Source organism: Macrobrachium nipponense, chromosome 10 (genome assembly GCF_015104395.2).
Source record: "Macrobrachium nipponense isolate FS-2020 chromosome 10, ASM1510439v2, whole genome shotgun sequence".
Lineage (NCBI taxonomy): Eukaryota > Metazoa > Arthropoda > Malacostraca > Decapoda > Palaemonidae > Macrobrachium > Macrobrachium nipponense.
Genome location: NC_087204.1, coordinates 90,066,766 through 90,090,810, shown reverse-complemented (window position 1 = coordinate 90,090,810; position 24,045 = coordinate 90,066,766). Strand labels below are relative to the sequence as shown.

At 34.5% G+C, this 24,045-nt stretch overlaps 1 long non-coding RNA gene across 1 annotated transcript; it reads left to right on the top strand.

Annotated features, from left to right (window-relative positions):
• The first annotated feature begins 312 nt into the window (after positions 1-312).
• Positions 313-8,566, top strand: LOC135223751 (uncharacterized). The gene is made up of 4 exons (XR_010316578.1): positions 313-1,013; positions 3,306-3,397; positions 3,592-3,772; positions 4,780-8,566. It is a non-coding gene; the product is annotated as an uncharacterized LOC135223751 (long non-coding RNA).
• The last annotated feature ends 15,479 nt before the right edge of the window (positions 8,567-24,045 follow it).

Here is a 24,045-nt window from a genome sequence, read left to right as displayed (position 1 = left end):
GGAAATTTTAGAACACGAACTTTTACACAACGAAACTAAAATAAAAGTGAACATTCGAACACATTTAAGAAAATTATTAAAATCAATCAGGATAATGTGTATAATTTCAAATGCCACTTACATCAGTATGTCCATTAAAAAAACTTAATACCTTTTTAAAATGATGACGCATCTCGAGATTTTTTTTGTTTTCTTCTCTCAGCCAATCATGGGGCGTTTTTTTCTTTCTCAGTTGAAAGGGAGTTGCTTGGCCTCTTGCGATTGGCTGAAAGCTAGTGAAAAGATTTTCAGTTACACTGTTCAACGGACTGAGATCGGCTGTGTTCAATACTGTGTTAGTCATTTGCTCATACAAATGGTACAATATTGTGACTAAATGATTAAGGTTATTGGCGTTGTAATGTAAAGCTTTACGGTCATCAAGATGTTTCGTAATGTATCCAAAGGTGTGTTGTGTTCGCCATAAGAGAAATTAAGACTGTTGACCCATTGTTGCTTTCCTTGGCCCCTGAGCCGACCATTTCTGTCAGTGTTAGAAATGCTCATACAGTGCCACTGAAGGGATATGCTTTCCGTTTGTATTATTCAACTGCCTGGCTTTTCCTGGAGGAAAATGGAAGAGAATTCTGTCCGTAAGTGTAAGGAAATGTAAATACCGTGCCGATGAAGGAATTGCATTCCAGGAGTATTGTTATTCAAATGCCGACTTTTCCAGGAGGAAACTGAAAGAGGAATTCTGTCCGCAAGTGTGAGGAAATATAAATACCGTACCGATGAAGGAATTGCATTCCTGGCGTATTGTCATTTAACTGGCTGGCTTTTCCAAGGGGAAAATTGTTGAGATTCATAAACTAGGAGGTTTGCAGCTTAACCTAGTACAATAGGCGTTCATTAGCCATTGCCAGCTTTTCTGGAACAAGGAAGGTTTTCATCCTAGGCCTAGTGCAGTAGGCATACGTTAATGTTGGATTTTCATGGAGGGCGATGGCAGAGATTCTGGAACTAACATTAAGGTAAGAATAGTTAACTGCGTAGGCTCAGTAGAATAGTATTAATTAACCAATGTTACTTTTTCCAGGAGGAAAATGGAAAAGATCCTGGGACTAACATTAACATAAGGGAGATTTCCAGTGTAGGTTCAGCAGAATGGGTATACAGTAACCAGTGTTGTGGCACCTGTGCATAGGATTTTTGCCTCGTACAGGTTACTTTGCAGAAGTTTTTTTTTTTTTTCTTTAAGGTGGTCTTTGCCAGCAAGGACACTTGTCCATACGAGCAGGCCACGAGTGTTTTTACTTGTGAATTAGAAAAATAGTCTTTCTTGGCTAATGGAACAGATAAGAGGAGAGGACTTGATAGGGTTATGGATCCCGTGCGTTTACGGATCTCTTGGTATCTTTTGGTTAGAGAACAAGTGTGAAAAGGGGGGATCTTGGTGTTTGACTGTTATGCAAGGAAACGCATTTTTGGTTTGGAAAATTGTATTGCAATTTTTTTTTTGTGGTATTCCGGGAAAGGGGGAAGGGAGAGAGTCAGCAAGTGAGCGAGCGAGCGCGCGTACACGCACAAAAACACACACACACACACACACACACACACGCTGACGCTGAGGAAAACCACAGTAAATCGGCCAGTGCACATATTTTATAAATTTTGCCCAAATTATCGAAGAGGCAACGGAAAAAAACAATTATACGTTCTTTTATACAAATCATCTTCAACTCGACCAAAAAATAATGAGATTTATACCGTTCTCTTATATCCCTAGTAAAATAGTTTATCAAATTAGTCAGTCTCTAAAATAGTGTTATACCAAATTAGCCATTTTTTTTACGTGTTTATCGAATTATCCCGTTTTCTTAAATTTTTTATATCGAATTAGCTAATTTTTAAAAGTTTTATATCGAATTAGCTAATGTCTAAAATAGTTTTATAATGAATTAGTTAATTTTTAAAATATCAAATACATTAGTTTTCAAAATTGCATCATATCGAATTATTGAAGTTTAAAAATTGTTTTATATCGACTCAGACAATTTTTAAAAGTTTTATATTGAATTAGTCAATGTTCTTAATAGCTTTATATCGAATTAGTCATTTTTTTACAGATTTTTTATAGGAATAATCCATTATTAAAAGATTTTTTATATTGAGTTAATCTATTTTTTAAGAGTTTATAAAGGATCGGTCAAAACTGTTGACTACACCAAAAATATTAAAAGCTTAACAAGACAGACAAAATGCTTCACGAACCATACCACCGTTAATCACGTCTTTTTTGCTGCGAGTTTCGACCAAATGGGCTCCCCTCTTACTCCGTGATCCGAAGTCTCTCATGATATGAACAAGAATTTCGACCATAGTTCAAATTTTCTCTGACTTGCTCTGGTAGCCTATAATGCTCCACAACTGAAAGGGTTATTAACTATTAATTTTTCCTCAGGTTTTCGAACAATGGTGCATTTTTAACGAAATTCCAGACAGTTCTTTATTATGTAGGTTCTTGCCAGAATATTGAGACACTCCTGCGATATATTACGAATTAATGTTGCAATTTGTGAGAACTGAATAAAAGAACGTTTAATTATGTGCTCATTTTCACTGCTAGACACTTAACAAAGTATAGGTTCTAATTAGTGTCAAATATTCAAAGATTACAAATATAAAAAGTTAGAACTTGAATGTCAGGTGTCAACACTAACCTACCCTCCTTTTATTATATACAAAACTATGTGGATCCTGGAAATTTTGAACACGTTGGTATTTTTTAGTTGATTTAGAATTTTCTTTCATACATTTTAATTTTATCAGATCTCAATAGTGTTCCAATTAACTACGTTATTTAAATGGCATTTGCTAGGCTACAATTTAAGTAGTTTTGCATTATGCTGATAAGCCTCTTAAATGCAAAGGTACAAGTCATTAGTATTATTAAGTAGTTTAGCATTTATGTTTAAGACATCTTAGCCTTGGATTTCTCTATCATTATTATTAGACTTCTTAGCCGTGGGATAGCTTGAATGTTGAAGTATAGGCTGTAACAGGGATTTTGTTTCTTATCGAATTTGACCGATTTTCAGAAAGCCAGACCCCCGAAGCATTCGTTAAACTGAGAATGTTTAACTAGACCCCTGAGGCAATCAAAAGTAACCATAATTGATATGTAAAGTTTTTTGAAGATGAAAAAGGTAGAGGCAGCATTGTCCATATAGGTGCATGGCCCATTGGCTATTGCTGTAGTTTGTTTTAAAATTCTAGTCATTTTATTGTTTATGATGGTAAAATAATTATTATTCTTCTTGCAGTAAGATATCTGATGAAGGCCAGAATTCGTAGACTTCTAACAAACTAATCAGTTTGCTCAAGGAGAACGACAAGGTTACAGATGCTCCAAAAAGTAAGTTTTATTTAAGATTTTCACTTTTCTGATGGTTTCTTCACTTAACGTTAAAGCTTAATAATATTTATAGCTATACTGTACGTAGGCAGAGCAACTTCTATAACTTGTGGAAACTAGCCAAGGCAGTGACTCAAGTTGTAGACCTGATTGTGAAAATAATGATTTGACTGATGAAAATGATATAATTTCAGCAGTGGTTGGTAGAGACCGAGAAGCATTCACATCTACCTGACATGGGGAGCGAACCCCGTGTCCATAATCCTCGCAGCAACAGGACTCTCCCAAGTTATACACAGAACATCTGGTAGACTTGATTGTACTTAAGAATGAAAATAATTCCCCAATCAAAAGCGCTGAAAGGTTATGTTATAAGTAGGTGTTCATATCTTTAAGTGGTTAAGTGTGAATGGTGACCTAGGCTATGTCTTGTCCCCTGAGGATTCTAGACTACAAATTTTCCATCGCGTTTAAAGCAAAATCTTGAAGCCTTGCTTCTGCTAAATAAGATTTCCTGGTCAATCTAAACTATGTCGTGAATATTCTCATGTATTATGGCTAATATCCCCAATTGTCAATGTTTAATTACTTATATTTTCTCGTATGAGATGAAGCTTTAACAAAACTTTTTAAAACCATCTAAAGTGTCTCAAAACTTTTGTCAATTCTTTGAAATAACATGAGACCAATGAGTAAAAAATCCAGTAAGTTTTCATATGAACGACTCGAAGGATTCTTTCTTGTGTGTCCTGACATTTTCAAATCCCCTCTTCTACCATTCTTTAAATTTCTCAAGTTTTCCTTATCAGTAGTTGCTTCTCAACTGAGGATGCTGATTTTGGTAGCATTTTGAAACTGAATAGTAGTTTTACTGTATAATGTTTGAGAAAGAAAAAATAGCATAAAAGTCTATTAATTGGCCAAAAACGACAGTTTCTATGACCTGTTATAGATCGTAACTCAAGAGGTTGCGATTTAAATGACGTCCAAATAAGACAAAAGTGATCCCAAGGGTTAAATGAGTGCTGAAAACCAGAACGGAAATGTAGGAAAGGAGCTGAACAGCTAAGAATAAAGGAGAGGAATTGCGGAGCGCATTTTGATAGAAATAAAACTTGTACCCAAGTGGATGTTGTATTTTCATGATCTTTAATTGTCGGTTTTATGATAAAGTGGCCATTTTAGTAAGAATTTGATTGCCTCGCCTAAATGAACTTCAGTATGACATTATTTATTGTGATCATCTTTTGAGCTAAATAGCATATTTTAATTGCCTGGAAATAATTTGCCATTTAACATTATGAAAAGTTTGTGAAGCCAAAATTCTTTTGTAAGTGTTTAGATGACAATTTATGTATACTAAACTGTGCTCTCTGTTCCAGGTACTGTTGTCAACACGTGAGAAATATAACATACTGCCACTTGCCATTTGAAGAACATTTTGGAAACTTTCTTTAATTTTATTACTTGTTGAAAGTTGCCTCTTCTAATGGATTAGGAAGTCTTCTAGGTACCTCATCCCCCCCCCCCCCCCCCCCATACAAGTTCATGTATTTGAATATATATAATCATATGAGTGATAAACCCTTTCATTTTCACTTATGCCATTCTTCCCCGAGACTTGAGCAGGTGGCACAACTAGCAAAAACGCTTTGGTTATTAGTAGGTAGGATCTCCTCATATTAGTTGGGTTCCCTGTCTTCCCTGTAATTTCTCATGCACTTTGATCAAATGTTCCAGAGTGCTGTTTTGACTGTTTTTGTCCTCCTAACTTGGCTCGGCAATCTCAAGGAATCTTCATGTTGCTATTTTGATTATTGTTATGGGGATTCATCAACTACTGATGCAGCTGCTAAACCTTAGTATATAGTGTGTGTGATTTTTTGTTTGTTTGTTCTGTTAAGAATCCCTTGTGCAGTGATGAGTGGTTATGTTGTACTTCATGTTTGTCTCAATGTTGTTTCAAGTGTCGTGTATATATTTTTATATACTTCTGACACATTTATTTGCATTTATCTACATATTCTCTACTTTCTTCGAAGGTTCTGGTCTCTGTAATGCTCTATTTTATAACTGCCTGTCAGCAGAAAACAGGTTAGGTACATAATTTCTTGTATAAAGTGAGCACCTTTTATAAGAACTCCTTTCATCATTTCTTGCTGAATAGTGGAATGTACCTGATTTCGGAGACGGCAAGAAATACCTAATATCTATGAATGTGTGAGAGTGGAATGAGGAGCAGCGAATGGTACTAGAATGAAGCCTGTATGAGTAATGGAAATAGTGCTTGGCATATTTTTTTAGGCCTCTTTAGTAAAGAGGTATTGATCTAGAGAATCTGTTATTTGTCGTTTGTTATGCATCATTAGATACTTTTTGTGTAACCTGTTATCTCTATAAATTTATGAAACGAAAACGGGGCAGTATATTAGAATTTTACTCAGATTCACTTACATCGAATGAATTCTGCTGCTGGTGCTACGTACTAATAACAACCCACCCTAAATTAGAGCTGCAAGCTCCCTTAATGGACATAATATATTTTAGCTATATTTCTTCTTTTGCATTTATGTTTTCCTTCGTGTAATTAAAAATGTATCGCTTTTTACAACGAGGTCTTTAGTATATCCTTGGAGTAAGTACGAACACTAAGTATCACTATTTGGCAAATTCTTTACCAGGTTCTTATAGTACAATACAAGTTAGCGTGGCATTTTGACGGTGAATACTTTTAATGTATTGTACATTTCAAATGGAAACATGTAAATAACTCAGTATGAGGAGCTGAAGTTACATGAGTTAAACTGAAATCATAAGAATCTCGGTGATCCCCCCAAATGTTTTAATGGTTCCCTTGGCAACGAAAGAATGGGAATTTGTGTCAACGTAAGTAGGCTGTAATACCCCTTCGGAGCAACCTTATTACCTTATTTTTCGATGTTAAGGGGCTCCTATTTCTTTGATGGTTGATATTCTTTTTGGATATTAAAGTCTGTCTTTTTCATAATTGAGCCCTTATGCTATTAAAGCTTCCTCAATAGGCAATGCTCTTTCAAACTTACTTCACGAGGTTAGATCATTCATATAATAAGTTGTCTCCCTACCAATTACCTTTGAAGCAACAGTGAAAAAAGGGATTGCAGTTTGTATAGTCACTCAGAGTTTTTAAAGGCTGAAGTTTCTTTTATATAAAGCTCTCCAATTCTACTGGTGACTTCCCTCCTCCCACTTCCTTCGATTGCTACACATCTCTGTTCTGCAGGAATATTTTTGGATGGAGAAACTTGGCAGACGAGATGATAGAGACTCCCAAGTAGGTGGAAGCCCAAGCTATTAGTAACTCCATCCTTTATAGCAGTTGAAATAGTTAATTTGGTTTGTCTGTTCTTGACTGAGCATCTAGGCACAAGTGAAAATAAAAGGTTTGTTTCCAGGAAGCAAAAGGTTAAGATAGTTAAAGCACAGGTCTACATGAAGACATTTTATTTAACTTATTTGCTTCTCCATATGTGATTGCCGTCTGTTGTCTGTTGTACAGTTGTTTTAACAAATATGGCATAGCTGTATAGATGAAATTGTGTGTTTTGGCCATGTTAGAATTTTGTTTTAAAGTATTGTTGTCAAGAAACAAGATTCTAAAAGTTTTTAGACTTGTCAAGCATTAGTGAAACCCCAATGGAGTGTATTACTTGAGAAGCATTGTTTGTGATATAAAGTACTATATGGTAAGTTGTTTTGAAAGGCATTGTTTGTGATAAAAAGTATATAGTAGGCTTTTTTTATGTAAACTCAGGTTGCAAATGACCCCTTTTCCAAATATAATTCACCCCAGATTTATTCTGAGATCACCACCTTTTATGCATTCTATCAGTTACTCTACTACTTCGTAACACGATAACTTTACCACAATTATTTAATAGGCTGCAATGTACCATCGTACGTAACAGCTTTGTGCACATCCAACTTGGTTTCTTGATAAACCTCTTGGTCTCACCACTGGCCTTTTACCTTGTGGCCTTCACGTGATAATATTTCCTTCTCGTCACGTGTCCATATCTTCTAGATCTCAATCCTATTCCTATCCTCTGAATGCTGCCTCTCTCTCTCTCTCTCTCTCTCTCTCTCTCTCTCTCTCTCTCTCTCTCTCTCTCTTTTCAATCTTCTTATGGAATCCAGACATGATTCAGTACATCCATTTTCTTTACATTAATGGCTTTACAGTAATAGTGTAATATACGTACAAGACTTCTAGAAGTACTGCAAACTTATTCTTACAAGCAAGACACTGCTTTACCAGCATTATATTGTTCCCTTTCCACATTAACCCAATTATTGTTATTTTTTTTTCATTACTGCTTTCTCAATTCCAAATTTACAACACAATATATCCTTAACAGAATTGTTCAATTATTTCCTTCCTCTTCTGCCTCACTGCCTTTTCTCCATCCACCTGCCACTCTCCTTATTCCTCTCCAGGCTCATATTTTACTAATTTCTTACATTAGTGGTTGAAAGCTGTCTTAATTTTTCAGTTTCCCTCTGTACCTTAGCCTCCACCCGAAAATGTGACCCCAGTACCTCTTATGGGGCTTAGTGGGTCCCCTGGCTGACTGCAGTAGCTGTCTCCTCATCTGTATTTTTGTCAAAGAACTTGTACAGTATTATCATTTCAGACTTAATAAAATAATACATAAACACTTCTCTAACTATAATATTAAAAAATAGATCGGGTTTTGTGTTGGCATTAAGAGCCTGTAGCCAAAAGACGGGTCCCAATAGAGAAAAGTATACCAAGCATCTAATACATTAACCATTATAAACTCAATGAGGCTAATCTTAACCTGCAAGATTTGGCTTCACCTTCATTTCCTCTGTCGCTCTTATATGCAGTGTGTTTCTTGAAAACTTAAGTCTTCTAATCCCTATTGAAGCGAGGCTTCTTTGTGTTAGTGTTCCAATATTAATAATTTTTTCGTTATTTTCTATTTGCAGTTTACCATTCTTATCAACTAGAATTCTATTTGAGGTGGCATTTCTTGTCATTTTTATTTAATATTGATTAATACTGGCTCCTCGGCTACTTAGAATAACTGGCATTACTTTTTTTATATTGCCTCTCTCTCTCTCTCTCTCTCTCTCTCTCTCTCTCTCTCTCTCTCTCTCTCTCTCTCTCTCTTCTTCTTGATGCAATCCATATATGATTCAGTACGCCCATTTTCTTTACATTAATGTCTTTAATGGCATTACTTTTTTTTCCACTGTCTTTACCCCCCCCCCCCCCTCTCTCTCTCTCTCTCTCTCTCTCTCTCTCTCTCTCTCTCTCTCTCTCTCTCTCTCAAATGAAAATGTATGACTGGAAAGATAATTCAGTATACTACAGTGCAAAGAAAGCAAAATGTTGAGGTCATATTCAAATAATTCTGAGATATGGGAACAGACTTGCATAAATAAGAAGTCTAATACTTCTCTGGGGTTATTTTGTTTTGCTGAAACATATCCAGTTATTTGATGATGTGCCGGCATAAGGTAAAGGGCGTAAATGGCCAAAATACTTAATACAATTGTAAGATGATATATTTTTTTAGTTTAGATTATGAATGTGAGTACTAAGTAATCGATAGTTCTAAGCCACGGAAGGGGTTTTCCCATATCTCATAATCAGTGTAAGAATTTACTTCGTTTAGTTGGATATGCAAAACAGCTGGTTTTATGAATTAATTGCATTTCCATTTTTTTTTTGCATTTAAATATATTTCCATTTTCTGTTTTTAAGAGTATATGTTTCGTTATCCATGTTCCAGCATTCTCTCTGATACGTGATACGGAGTACAGCGAATTCATATTCGATGACGTCATACTTGCTTTCCAGTACAATATTTCGTATAGGATTTTGTAATGCCATAATTATGACGGAAGCATTCTTGAAATATAAAGTTCAACTACACAGATAAAGCATAAGCTCCTATGGTAAAAGTTGTGTGGTTTTTACAGTAGTACGTCATAAGCATTGGCCCACATTTTGTTGATCAGTGACGCCATAAAGTATGGCGTAATTAGGCTTAGAAAATCTATTTTAAAAGGTGAGAAAATAAAAATTACTAATAAACGGACCCTGTTTTATTTAAATCCAAAAATATACATTTTCGATTTTGTGGGTGGTTACTGTAGAATTAACATTTTTTCCCCACCATGGAGCCAGGTATCCCAGGGGAGAGGGAGTTTCCCCAGCAGCAGGTAAAAACCAAGTCTGGTATCAACTTCGAAGCCGATTTGAGAGTTGTTTACTAACTGGAAACAGTTGAGATGGGGAAAGGCCTCGACTTCCCTTGCCTGCTTTTCCAGATTTATTCCCATTTTCTCTTGTCACTGTTTAAGACTGCTGGCGACTTTTTTTAGATATCAAAGAAAACTGTATTATGCATAAGGAGTCCTATTGGGGGAAGGAGGGAAAGGGTTAATTTGGCAAGGTTACCACTTGTCTGAGACAAGCCCTTGGTTGAGTTCACAGTTATGGCTGTGATTTCGTACATAAAGAAATAAGCGATTGACGTCTAGTATCCAATGAAACAAGGCGTGAAGAACCCGTAGACCTTACCACTAGCATTTCTTCCCAGAGGCATAATGGCACCAAAAAATACAACCTCCAGTTCTAAGTAACGTGCAATTAAATCTACGATGTATCAACGTACGTTTCGGCGACGTGCTATCAGTTTTCTATATTTTTAAACCACAATCTCTCTCACTTATTACATAAAACTAGTTTTGTATTCACCCTCATAGAAAATTGAGGAACAATAGGCAAAAGAATGACCGACTAGTGACTAAGATAATTATATTTTCGAATTTTCGAGAGTATTAGCCAATTTGATGTTGACTCTGTACCTGACAGAGGTATTCATTTATAAAACTTATTTCGTTTTCATTACGGAGTTGACTAAAGCAACTTGAGATTAATTCAAGGGGCACTACGCAGCCTGTTCGTTAGTATCTCCACATCGTGCTGTCAAATTTGACACCAAGCTGGTCATTACTGGTGGAAAAATTGGAGAATTGCCGTGCTTTACTTTTGCCATCACCACTGGTTACCTAATGTCAAATTTGGTGGCAAAATGCTTTAATATAGTAAAGCCGCTGGCCCCTTTTTGTTAACAAAAATGCTATACGAGTGACTCCAGATTCCTTGATATTCCTTCAGAATGCTAATTTAGTCAACTGTTACACCCTAACAGAATTTAATTTAATTTAATCTTATATTTGTACCCTGAAATGCCTTAGACAATTGTGTAGATTTCATTAAAATGTTCAATTATAACTCAAAATAAATTTAGTCTCACTAAGAGAAGTATTTTTGTTTTCAGACTTCCCATTTTTGCAGAGTTTTCCTTATCTGAGAATAACTGATTACTTTAATAGCATTATTAAATATCTACTTAGAATTTTAATTTTTTCTTATTGATATTTAATAGAATTACGTTACTATAGACTTAAGACAAATATAATTACATTACTACTGATTTTGACCGACATTTAATTGAACTTTAACAACAACTTAATGACATTGCTTTTGTCTAAAGGATTTACTTTCTTAGTTGGTTATATTCATCTGTATTCCACTTTGATGTCTTTCTGAACAGCCACATTATAGGAGATTCACAAACAAACCAGCTAACTTTATTTTATTCGAAAATTACAAGTCATCCTCCAGTCTTTTGTTACAACAAAAGCAATCAATTACAGGAAGACACATACAGGCCCCCCAAAAGCAGACATGTGACCCAAACGCCTTCGGTGGAACAGGCGCGCCTTCAGGCACCCCCTCCCCCACCCCCAAAAACACCATCTCGTCTTATCGAGATGATTGAGTCGGGTAAATGGTCAGAGACGTGCAAAGCTACTATCCTCCTGCCCCTTTCTTCCTCCCCCAGCAGGGCAGCAGGTCGGACTAACGTCAACCTTCACCGTACACGTGGGCCACCGAATCAAGTTTAGGTTGTGTGAGAGACGCCTTACAAAAATTAATCCCATTGTCAGGTAATTAGGGAGTAATATCTAGCAAATGATTGTTATATTCTTTCGGGTGTTTGAGGTTAGAATGTTGACAATAATCATTCTCTTTTCAATTATTTCCTTTGATTGAAAAACTAATACGCAAAGACTTCAGTCGAAAAACTCATGACCTACGAGACTTTTTATCGAAAAGGCAAACGAACAGACTCACTCCCTAAGCAAATTCTCAGACAACTAAGTAATTTCTAGGCCAAAAACAAATTAGAAAACTATAAGGGGTCGTGAATTCTCAGATTTTCTGAGCATGAAATTTACGAGGTAAAAGACATTCTACGACTGCACCTCAAGAAAAACTAAAAACTACTTACAGAAAATTTTCAATAAAAAATCAAACAAAACAAAACAAAAATCCCAAAGAGCAGACCTCATAACAAAAGAGAAAAGCGCACTAAAAGACTTTCTGTAAAAAAAAAAAAAAAAAACCTTTTGCCGGATTTCCTAGCAGAAACTCGCAAAGACTATCTAGCTAGAAAAATAAATCGCAAAGCAAAGCCATTATCAACACTTCCTCCAAGAAACGCAATATTTTCTTTCATAAAATGTTACTGACAGACTTATCACAATAATAATACCTTTGAGAACAAAATAAACTGACAGATTTATCAAGCAAAGAATCACAAAATAACATATTTCTTAGTCAAAGAATAAAAACCGTGATATATTTATTAGGTAAAAATGCACAAACTAACAAGACTTCAAAAGCAAACTCAAACTAACAAAATTCTTAGGTAAAACATCACAGACTTCTTAGTCAAAAGCTCAAACTAACAGATTACTTATGCACATCATCACAAGCTAACAGTCTTCTTAAGCAGAAAATCAAGCTATCAAACTTCTTAGGCACAAACTCACAAAATAATAGGTTTCTTTAATCTTGAATTCCCAAGTATCAAAGCTAGCAGGCAACCTGAAAGTAAACTAACACGAGCTAAAGCAAAGAATCAGAGCTAACAGACAACCTGAAAGTAAACCCAACACAAAGGCAAAGAATCAAAGCTAACAGACAACCTGAAAGTAAACCAAATACAAGCTAAGGCAAAGAATCAAAGCTACAACTGACATCCTGAAGTCATACCCACCACAAACTAAAGCATAGTAACAGAGCAAGCAAACACCCTAAATACAAAACCATTATCAACTAAGGCAAAGAATCAAAGCTAACAGACATCCCAAAGACAAAACCATCATAAACTAACAAAAATTAAGATGGAATGAAATTCAAAACGTCAATGATGGCCCACTGAACTGCTTAAAATTTGCGACACAAATCATCAGCATTCACAAAAAATCTGGTGATGAACCCAAGATTTTAACCTGACAATCTTCCAAGACCCAGACATCTGTGATCATAGAACAACTGAATTGGTAAGTAAGAAAGTCAAGAGCGATGAGTTGAGCGTTTGAATGTCAAGAATGAAAATACTGAGTGATGTCTAGAATCTTTGTGTGGATATGAATCAGCAAAACCAAAAAGCTGTCAAGTGTGCGTAGGGCTTCAGCAAAGTATGTGAAATGAACAACACTCATTAAACAAAACGTTCTAAGTGTAAAATGACGTTTCAAAGCATGCGCAGTGTATAGGGCAGCTTCAGCAATGTAAGGACCCTGGCATGAGGCTTCAGAGAAGTAAGTAAAATCTTCATTGGTGCGGGGTGCTTCAGCAACGCAAGAAAACTGCTTTTAAGTGTGTGAATATGACGAGAGAGAGAGAGAGAGAGAGAGAGAGAGAGAGAGAGAGAGAGAGAGAGAGAGAGAGAATGAATAGCTCCAAAATTTATACCTATATCAATTTGCTAAACATTGCAATAATTTCTAAACCAAGATAGTGAGGGACATATGCTGGGCAGCACCCTAGGAGATACTGCATAGAAATAACGATTATAGTGAATTACTTCAGATAATTATTTTACTCTTATTTGAGCTTAATTTGTTTTTCCAAAATCGATTCCTAAATTGCCCTAAATACCTTCCCTAGCAAAATAAAGGTTGAGAGACTTGATGAGAACTGAGCAAAAGGTAGAAATACAGAAACCCTTGTACAAAATCAATGTACAATCTAGCATTTTAACATTTTCCCATTACATCTAAATTTTCAAGTTCAGTTGTTACAATTTTAAGAGATTATGGATATTTGATTATATAGTGTGCCCAAAAGTAGGTTTATAGTTATCACGTAGGCCCTTTGAATTTCTTTTAAAACAGTTTATTAATTTAAATTTCTATCTTACAATCATATTGTTTATGCACATCTTAATGTTTAATCTATCAGATGCTCAAAAATGTCCTCCTTCGACATGGCAACATACTTCAAAGCTCTTCAGAACATGATGACACAGTACAGCACAGTTGAATGACTGTAAACCTACTTTTATGCCACCCATTGCTGAAATTCAATGAGAATTGTTTTATATACAATAACACTCAAAATAGAATAATAAGAATTATAGGAAACTTAGCCTAAAAGAGTACAAAATTAAGACACTGTAAGACAATGTAGCATTGAGAATTCTAAAAGTAAATTTATGATCTATAACTATGAATTAAGGAGTTAATTTTTTTATAGCAATTTATATTTACAAAGCCAAAAAAATCTAGAATTTTTCCTTGAAATCTCTCTTCAGACACTGACTGAAATGACTGTGCTCCTGAGCAGAAACAAAACACTTCCATTTAAAGTACTAATCCTTTTGATAACTTCGAAACTTCTCTAGTGCCCTAAAACTACTTTAACCTGTGTATTTATTTTTTACATGGCTATTTACATGGTTCACAGCCGAGTCATTCCTAGGGTAAGTGTATCTGTAAATAAATCCACTGTCTATTTAATAAATTCCACTTAAATTACGTCAATCTCCTGAATTCTCGTCCTTCCCATTTTTACCGTCCAATAATTTGACGTAATCTTAACCAAATTTTCACCTTTCATAAAAATGTTAATCCTTATGCAAGAATGTACAAAAATTACTTCCGTTTCGGAAAAGGCTTGATAACAATTGTAAATTATTTATAGCAAATTATTAATTTCCGTTTTGTCACAAAAGCCTCTAAAATATTTACTGTTCTAGTGTAGAAATATGCTGACTAGTTTTCAAGATTTTAATCTGTCAAATAATCTACCATTTAATATAACAATTAAGCAATATAAACCCTTCCCATGATTAAGTTTGCTTATCAATTCTTACACTGAAAATATCCTTGCTGACTGAACTAATATTAACCTTGAAAGAGCTCTTTTGAGTGTAATGTACTTATAAATACTCCAAAGACACCATTATTAAGAACTCTTATCTCCATTGAAAAGTATAACTAGTTATTAAATCATAGGACTAGATTTCATTATCAGCATTAAATCATAAGACTAGATTTCATTATTTTATTAACTCATCCTAATGCTTCAATCATTTATTTATATTTTATCTTTTTTTCTAATAACTGATCTCTTCTTTCTGTACTTCCCATATTCTTCTGTAACTTCTTTTAAATGAACACCATATTCTTTAGAAACTTGAGTTTCAAGTAAATGCCACTATAATAATAATAATAATAATATAATAATAATAATAATAATATAATAATAATAATCATAATAATAATAATAATAATAATAATAATAATAATAATAATAATAATAATAATAATAATAATAAATACGATTGTCAGTAGTATCTCACACTGAAATAACACTTTGTATCTGAGTTTGATTATTAAATTACCCGTATTTATCTACAATATTTCAACAAATTCATTCTACTTTTAGGATTAAAAGTTCAGCCTGGAACATTGAAATGCATGCAGTGTCTTGATATATGCAGAGGTGCCATGATACTAATGAAAATGATAAGATACTCAGCAGCACTTCAAAGCAGGTGTGGGCAAACTACCGCCAAATGTTACTAAATTCGAAAGAGAAAGGTTATTTTGTCTTTCAAATGTGTTTCATGTGAAATTCCTAATTTAACATACTAATTTAACATAGAAACAATTTTCCAACTGAGTTAATTTGTCTTTCAAATAAATGCATTTCATGTGAATCTTCTACAGAACTTGAAAATATTAATAAAAATTAACTCATTACTTCTTTAAAAGCCTTTTCTTTTGTCTATTTTCCATATTATTTATTTTGCTTAATATCATATACGGCACTAAAATGTTGAATTTTTTGCACTGAAAAGTTTGCCCAACCCTGACTTGAAGCATTCATTTTTAATCTGTTTATGTTCAAGATGCATTAATCCAGATAAGTTAATCAACAGAGCTTGAAAGTATTAATTTTAAATCTGTTTATAAATTCATTGTTAAACAAAATGCATTATTTTCACGGCAAAATGTAAAACATTACAGTGACGCTATCGGATAACAACTTGCAAACTATGACAAGTTCTCCATTTGTCAACAGATCGGACACAGAAATAAGCTGAATTTTTTTACATTTCTCCATCCTGAAATACATACATGTAAATAACTTTGGTCTGATATCCCTTCTGTACTGGATCAAAGCTATTAGTAATCTAAGCCTCTGAGAGTAATTACACCAATGTTTATGTAATTTTGAAATTTCATAAAACATAGAGGCTTTAAAGAATATCAACCTTTTAGTTCTTATTTGACTTGAACATAAATCAGTCATTAAAGCAAACTAGGATGAAAGCTATAAACAATACAAGCAGCATTAACTCGAATTCCCTGAAAAGTAGTTCATTAAACATATATCTATGAGTCACGGAGGAAATATTTATGTAAACCATTGTACTTAACCGAAAATGTTAACTACTTCACAAAGGTAATTAGTCGCAAGGTTCTTGCCACAAAATTATTCCTGAGCATACATACAATCGGTAAGCAACTTCCTTTTGTCAGTAAAACTTATTCTTTCTAGCCTACGAACTACTTTATATTAATTATATACGAACTTAAGTAATATTGACCTAATATCATCTATTAATCTAACAAAACTTGGCTAGAAATCTTTATACCCAGACATACAGTTTGCACTGAACAATGAGCAACTATGTTGGCTACAGCACACCAAAATTTGGAGTTATAATGCGTATGTTCACTGAAAAAGTCAGTTACCTGACAAGTGATATTAAACCAAGCTGAATAAAAACGATCTTCTGACATACTAGACTACACAGTATGATAGTGAAAATATGAAACGGACCAGAAATTTACATAAAATTACATGTACTATAACCTGAAGCATCCAAAATAACCTGATAGTTGATAATAAGAGAATTATTAGCTTACAGATGACATTGATCTGATTTAGAAACTTAAGTGGGAACCAACCTTTAAACTACAGGATTGCCTGGTAGTTAAAATTTAGCAGCTAGAAAATATACTGAGCTACCTGGCAGCAATAAACTGATACGAAATTTATACAACAAATGCTTTTGGAGACATTGAGTAAATTGATGGCTGATATTAACTAAACTTTAAGGGGGAAAATTTGTTGATACTGAAATATAATGAATTACCTGGAAGCTGTCATGAAACTGATTATGAAATCATTATGCAAACAGATATACTGATCAAACTTGAAACTAGTAGTACTGAATTGATAGGATAGGCGATTTAATTAAAAACCTATGCCTCTCGTAATTTTGAGGTATCTAATTGCTGTTATAGAAATGCTGAATAAATATTTAAGATATATATATCCCATAATACATGAAATATACAGAAATACCCATTTGCTAAGAATCTAAAATTTTACTTCGAAACTTCTATAGCAGTGCTGAACTCGACTGCGTTAATAGGCGCTGGCAAGCTTTAAAATCGTACAATACACTAAAGTCAACCAATCTTAGATTTAATAGCGAAAAGATGGAATATTCACTACCTCTGTACCAAAAGATTGGCTTTCCAACTTTTAGTATAATGGCATCATTTTATTTGCTTTATCTCTTTCATTGCTAACAGCTGATAGTAAATAAAATAAAGCCGCTGTTTCTCGAACCTGATGCTCTTCTCTCTCATTAGATCCTTCTGGCTTTCCATTTAGAGCTATTCAGATTGTCACATTTCTTCTCGCAAACTCGAGACGATTTTCTGGAGAGATAAAAGAAACACGTCAGTTACACCTTAACCGAACAGGGATCTTTTGGATTTGGTTTTCAACGCATTAAGACTATTCTCCATTTTACTTAAAAGTGTAGAGATGGGACAGGCTATTTAGACTTCAACTGAAATTCTCGAGTGCTTTAACAAGGGCACATTACTGAAAACTTGCTTAGTTAAAAGTTACAGTAACTGTTACTGTAATAAAAAAAAGCTAGACAATACAAAATTTAATGTGGTAGAGACTTTTTACCAACATCAACCAACAAAATACATGAATGGCTATATTTGCATCTGAGAGAATTATTACTAACTAGGCCTGACTATAACATTTACAAGACCATTTCAATACTTTTACAGTCTTCTGAAACTTATTAGACCAAACCCTCTCTGATTTGTCTGAAATTCCCCAAAGAGTCCCCTATTTAACTCCAACATTTTCAGAAGTAGTATACTGCACTCGTTAACTTTCTTTCTCTTGTTACTTGTCAAAATCAAAGCCATTTTACAACAGACTTGGATTGACCCATAGTTAAAGGGCAGACAAAATTAAACTAGTCTTACATGCGCTGACGACTTCACAATACTATGATTAGTAAAGATTCATAAATCTTGATCTTGACATTCAATGTTAGTTCGTCCAAGGTATATCAAAACATAATTTAACATAATTTCACAATCTACTGCTGGTTGTTTTAAATTGAGAGGTAAATGCTTCCATGAGCAGTTATATATTAATACTGTATTCACATATACTCTTAAAATACCGACCTAACAAAACACAAATGTAGGGAACATTATCCTAAAGTTACCACATAACTGAAAATTCGTAGTTTTGTAGGCCAAATTCCCCTCTACAAAGTTTTGCCAGATTTTCGTCGATCCTTCAGTTACATACTTCTCTGTGTACAATGTAAAATACCCCACGTTCAACCTTTTTCATTTTACATCAATCAAAATTTTGCGTTAGTCAGTATCTTCCATTGCGTTTAGTTCTAGAATGATATTGCACTCTAATTCTTTAGGCAATTTGTTCACCTAAACGTTACACCATTAGACCTTATACTACAGGCTAACTCTGTAAAGCCTTACCTTTTGTTTAAGGTGGTCAGTTTATAATCTAAATTTTCTGTCGATAACAAAGGCATGGCAATTACCCCGTCAAAGACACATTGAACGGTTTTACTTTTATTAAGGTCTTACCTTAACAAGTTGTTGGTCCAAAAGATTAACAGGTCTAGGTCCATTCATAATTTGCAGTGTACATCTCATCATCCTCAAGATCATTGTACTGGTGTCGTTCTCTCAGCTGCTCAACCTAAGAAAAAAATTAATGAGATCTTTATGGCTCCAGTTCAAACCATTCTCTATCAAAGGTGCTACAAACTTTCTTTTTTCCCATTCGTATCTAAAGCTGCTGAGCTAAATCTAACCAGTAAATCAACCAGAGTTGGAAGCCAAGTTCTGTTAGCTGTTCATCCTAAAAAAAGAAAACATTTAATCAGATCCTGGTGGATTCAGTTCAAACCATTCCCTCTCTAAAAGGTGCTAAAGACCTTGTTCTTCCCCATTTTATATCTAAAACTGCTGAGGTAAATCTAACCACTATATCAACCTAAGTTGGAAGCAGTCACTGAACTTTCAAATGACAATACTATGAGATTCAGGGCCTCTGTAACACGGTTTTTTGGATTTTGCTCCTTGTCAAAGCATCGGATGTAGCTGAAAGTTGACATATGTATATTTTACAACCACACAAATTTTGTCAGCATTATCAATAACTTAAACCCGATAGTTTTAATTTTTATAGAGTAAAAATGCTCTAGCCAACGCCATGGCCAATGATTACGAGCCAAGAGTCGAAAAACATTCATTATGTAAGCAAAGTAAACGCCTTTTGACGAAATGTTGCGCCGCCCATCCACTAGACGGAAACCCATTCACCTTGTTCCATCGGCTCTGAAACTCAAAGACTTTATGAATGGCGGAACGATACATAGATGTGGGTGGGGTATCTGTGCTAGCGTAGTAATACTACTGTAGCAGTAGTGCCGCAACAGTACAGCAGTAATATACATGAATTAAACGTTTAGGCCAACTGCTTAGATCCTTGAGGATCATTTAGCACTTCTTACAACTACTCGAAAAATGAGTTTTTATAGCCAGAAGTTAAATTTTCTAATCCAACAATGCCCATGATAGCCTTCAGTGTTATCCTGAATTATAACGAGGCCAAAGTGGGTGGAGCCTCAAGAAGTTATCATTATGACAATTATCAGTGGAGAGGTTCAGAGTTCATAAAGGTGTGCTGCTTTGGTTGTATTTATTGGTGAAGGTTTAAAGCCAAAATACGCTACCGGCTATTTTTTTTTTTTTTCAGTACATAGGTAGATAGCCAATAAATGAAAATTGCATGACATTGGATATAGCAGTTATCAAATCAAGCTTGTCTACTATGTTTTTGAAAATTACCATCTATTCCTTACATCTTGTCAATCTGATTGTGACCTATAAAGCAGACTAATTTCTTAGGAAACTTATTTTGGGAGTTAGACTAATAATCGAAGTGTTTTTGTATTTATTAACATATTTTGTTGGTTTGTTCATTATGACAGTTATCAGTGGAGAGGTTCAGAGTTCATAAAGGTGTGCTGCTTTGCTTGTATTTAAATTTGTTTGTCATTGTTGCCAGAGGTATAGCCTTTGTTACGTATAGCCAATCATCCATCGAGAAAGAGGGAAGAAATGCTGTCATAAGTTACGTAACGAGTGCGTTCGAAACCTTTTCTCTGAGTAAGTTGGCCCGTCTTCAAAAAAAAGTCACTTTAACATTGTAAGTACCAAATTTATGCAACCTACGTAATGCAGAATACAGTCAAAATTTATGTGTAGATATAATGTGTATTCTGAATAAGCGTTATATTTATGAAATGCATAGATAAAAAGTTATTGCGAAAAAACCGTGTTACAGAGGCCCTGAATCTCATAGTAGTATTGCTGCTCTGTTAACTCCTCTTTAAACATTCACTATTATTTTCTTTAAAAGAAGCCATATAACCCACAAACATTTATTCATTGTTATAGTAATGACAATATTATTGCACTCACACAAGCCTTCAGTTTTTAATGGATCTTTTAAGTCATTTATTTTTTCAAAGTCTATTTGATTTTATGAAATCTAGGCTGTCAAGCTAAGCATTTCCTAACGAGATTATCAAACCAGATAAGAGTATTCATAAACTTAGCGGTTTTTAAACGTTGACTTGTCCAGCTGAGGGTAGGATCCCATGTTACCTCGACCTCAATGTTCCTGATGTATGATGTACTTGGATTCCGGTCGTTTGGGCTAAAATGTGGGGTCTTTTCGATTCATTTAAAAAGTCGATTCGATACAACCAACGTAGCTCAGCTCTTACGTGACCAATATGAACGCTATAATCGAGTTTTTCAAACACATACGAGTGTTATAATCAAAACTGATCGCATTTACTTCATATTGGTAGGATTTAATCAAGACCTTGTAAAACATTTACTAGTTTTTTTAGTGTTTTTTTTTAAAGTGACTGTCAGTAAATGCGTCACACTGATAAGAATTAATCAAAGACTAAAAACATTTACTAGATTTACAATGAAAACTGATCGCATGCATGTAACATTGATAGGAATTAGTAAAAGACTTAAATATTTACGAATTTTATGATCAAAACTGCTCTCATTTTTATCACATTCATAGGAATTAAGGTTTTTGCAAACATTTACTAGTTTTATAAGCAAAACTATTGCTTTTGCTTTACGTTAATAGGAATTAATATTTTTCAAACATTTAACGAGTTTTATAATCAAGAGTGTTCGCTTTTGCTTAACACTGACAAGAATTATTCGAGGACTTTTCAGACAGTTACGAGTTTTATAATAAAAACTAATCGTGTTTGCGTTGCATAAATACAAATTAATCAAGGACTTTTAAAACTTCTACGAGTTTTATCCCAACTAATCCCGTTTAAGTTACATTTCTGCAAATGATCAAGGAATTCTCAACATTTACTAGTTATATAATCAAAAGCGCCACTTTTGCTCTGCATTGATGAGAATTAATCAAGGGCTTTTTAAACAAAGAGTTTTATAACCAAACTGTCATTATTGCTTGACATTAATAGAAATTAATGAAGGACTTCTCAAACATTTACGAGCTTTATAATCAAAACTGTCGCTTTTGTATGACACTGGATGGAATAAATCAAACGTTAAACATTTTTCTAACAATTATCTCAAAACTATACTCGTGTTGCGATAATACAACCCGGTAATTGTGTTGCCTTGCGGTGGAGCATTGCTTATTTAATTAAGAGGGGATTGTGTTTACGTATGCAATGCTCCGAATCTTGACCTCAGTGCCTTCAATAATTAAAATTATTTAAGTTTCTTAAGAACTTCAAAGTTGTATCGAATTGTCTTTGTGGATGTATTGAAACAATTTGAAGCATTGTCTGTAAGCAAAAAATAAAAAGAATAAAAAATTCTAGTTCATTCTGTAACAGTTCACTGCTTTACATATCACACAAATTAATCAATAAACAATTTTTACGTTATTTCTGAATGGATTTTTCATTTTACTTTGTCCTTTATTAACTACACTATCAAAATTTTCCTTTAGTTAAGTTTATGTCACGCAAATCTGTTTGATTACTTCCTATGCTCAAAAGTAATATAGAGATAAATATAACTATTCTCATGAAAGATTAACTCAGTACTGTCACTGATACAAATATATAGAGTACAGAACTCCAAAGTAAAAGAAAAAATGGCTTAAGTTAGGGAAATTAGCATTCTATAACGAACAATAATATTATATGGAAAGTAACTAGGCCTTAAGCTACATTATAAAAAAATTACTTCGTGGATGCTATATTTTTTTCTTTACAGATCATAATTTTAAAGAATGATTTTGGAACGTAAGGAAGAGTGAAGGAACCATTTCATCGAATTAAAATAGTATTGGAACACCCCCTGCTTGGTTAAGCAAACAATAGACCTCTTCTTCCTCTCACATGTAAATTTTCCATTAGACAGTCCTAATGTTTTCACTATTAGGAGTGACGAAGGCTCAGTTCAGTAAATATACGGTTCATCAAGTTAATATACAGAAATTATATAGTCAAATTTCTCAAATTATCTCACCTGTACTGTATTATTAACACCCTTTTCTATAGTTAAAATAAATGTATCAATAAACGCTATCCCCGATATCTAAAGTAGAATTACCAGTTTTATCTTGAGCCATAATTTTTAAGCTATAAATGTCCTGCGAATACATAGTCTGAGACCATACGTTTTTCAGTAACGGCCATACTTATGTACAAATGAACTGAATTGAAATGAATTTATGTCAATTGAACATCAGGCCTTAAAGACCATATAGATACAGTATTATCAGATTTATTAGTTGGTAGGCTGTATTCGATGAAGAATATTTGTTGAAGAAAACCGGTTACCTGTTCTATGGTGACGTGTTCTGTTTCGGTGAGAATATGATGAAGCCAAAGTGGACGGGAAGAAGGTTAGGCTGGTAAAAGTTATGTTGCGTGCGACTGTGCATTGAGGGCTGGAAAGGAAAATATGGAAAGAGCGATATGACAAGTTGGATACAAGGCAGGAGGGGAGCCATTCATCAGGTGTGAGCGTGTGAAGTAGCTAGTTCAGAAAGACCCAAAAAATCTTGGGGCTAATTGTGAGCAGGGTCAGTTCCCAACCCCTTAGAATTTGTTTGACTTTTAGAATAGTCCGTATCTGTGCCAGAAGTCGCAGGAAGGTTAGATGTGTCATCCAGGATGAGGTTCCTTTCACCAAGGTGGTCATCAAATCAGGGAAGGAGCAATGCTGTTATCCACAGTGGTAACTGCCTTGGGATCCTCACCTGGATATACACCATACCCTTAGCACCTTAAGGGTTGTCAGTCTGTCGAGATCAATGGCTTGGCATAAAAATTTCTCATCGCTCAACCATGTCAGATACTCTAGTTCTATGGGTGGAGCAGCATGCCGTCCAACTCCACCCTCCTTCAAAGTTACAAAAGCAGTGGTGTCCATAATTCAATGCCATGCAAAAGTTGTCAACTTAAGAGGATGAAGGGAAGAGGAAAATTAACAGGAGGAGGAAAATTAACAGGAGGAAGAAAAAACGAGTTAAAGGTCCCAATGCTGGTTGAATCGAGTGCAGAGAGAGTAGGCATAAATGAGCATACTGTCCCTGCAGTGGATCCCTAAGCCACCCACCTCATCACGGGGTTGGGATCAGGGGGATTCAAATGAATTGGGAAATTGATAACTGGGTCCTACTTGAAAACTCCCTTCAGTAGATCTAGCTAATAACTCTAAGGCAGACATTTCTTTGGAATCTGCAGTTACCTACAGTATTACAGTTGCTTATTAACAATTTACTTAGTTTTGGGTGGTCAGCTGTAATCAACTTGTAATTTAACTTAGAACTCTATCCCATTGTAAGGGGGACCTGTTGGGAATGT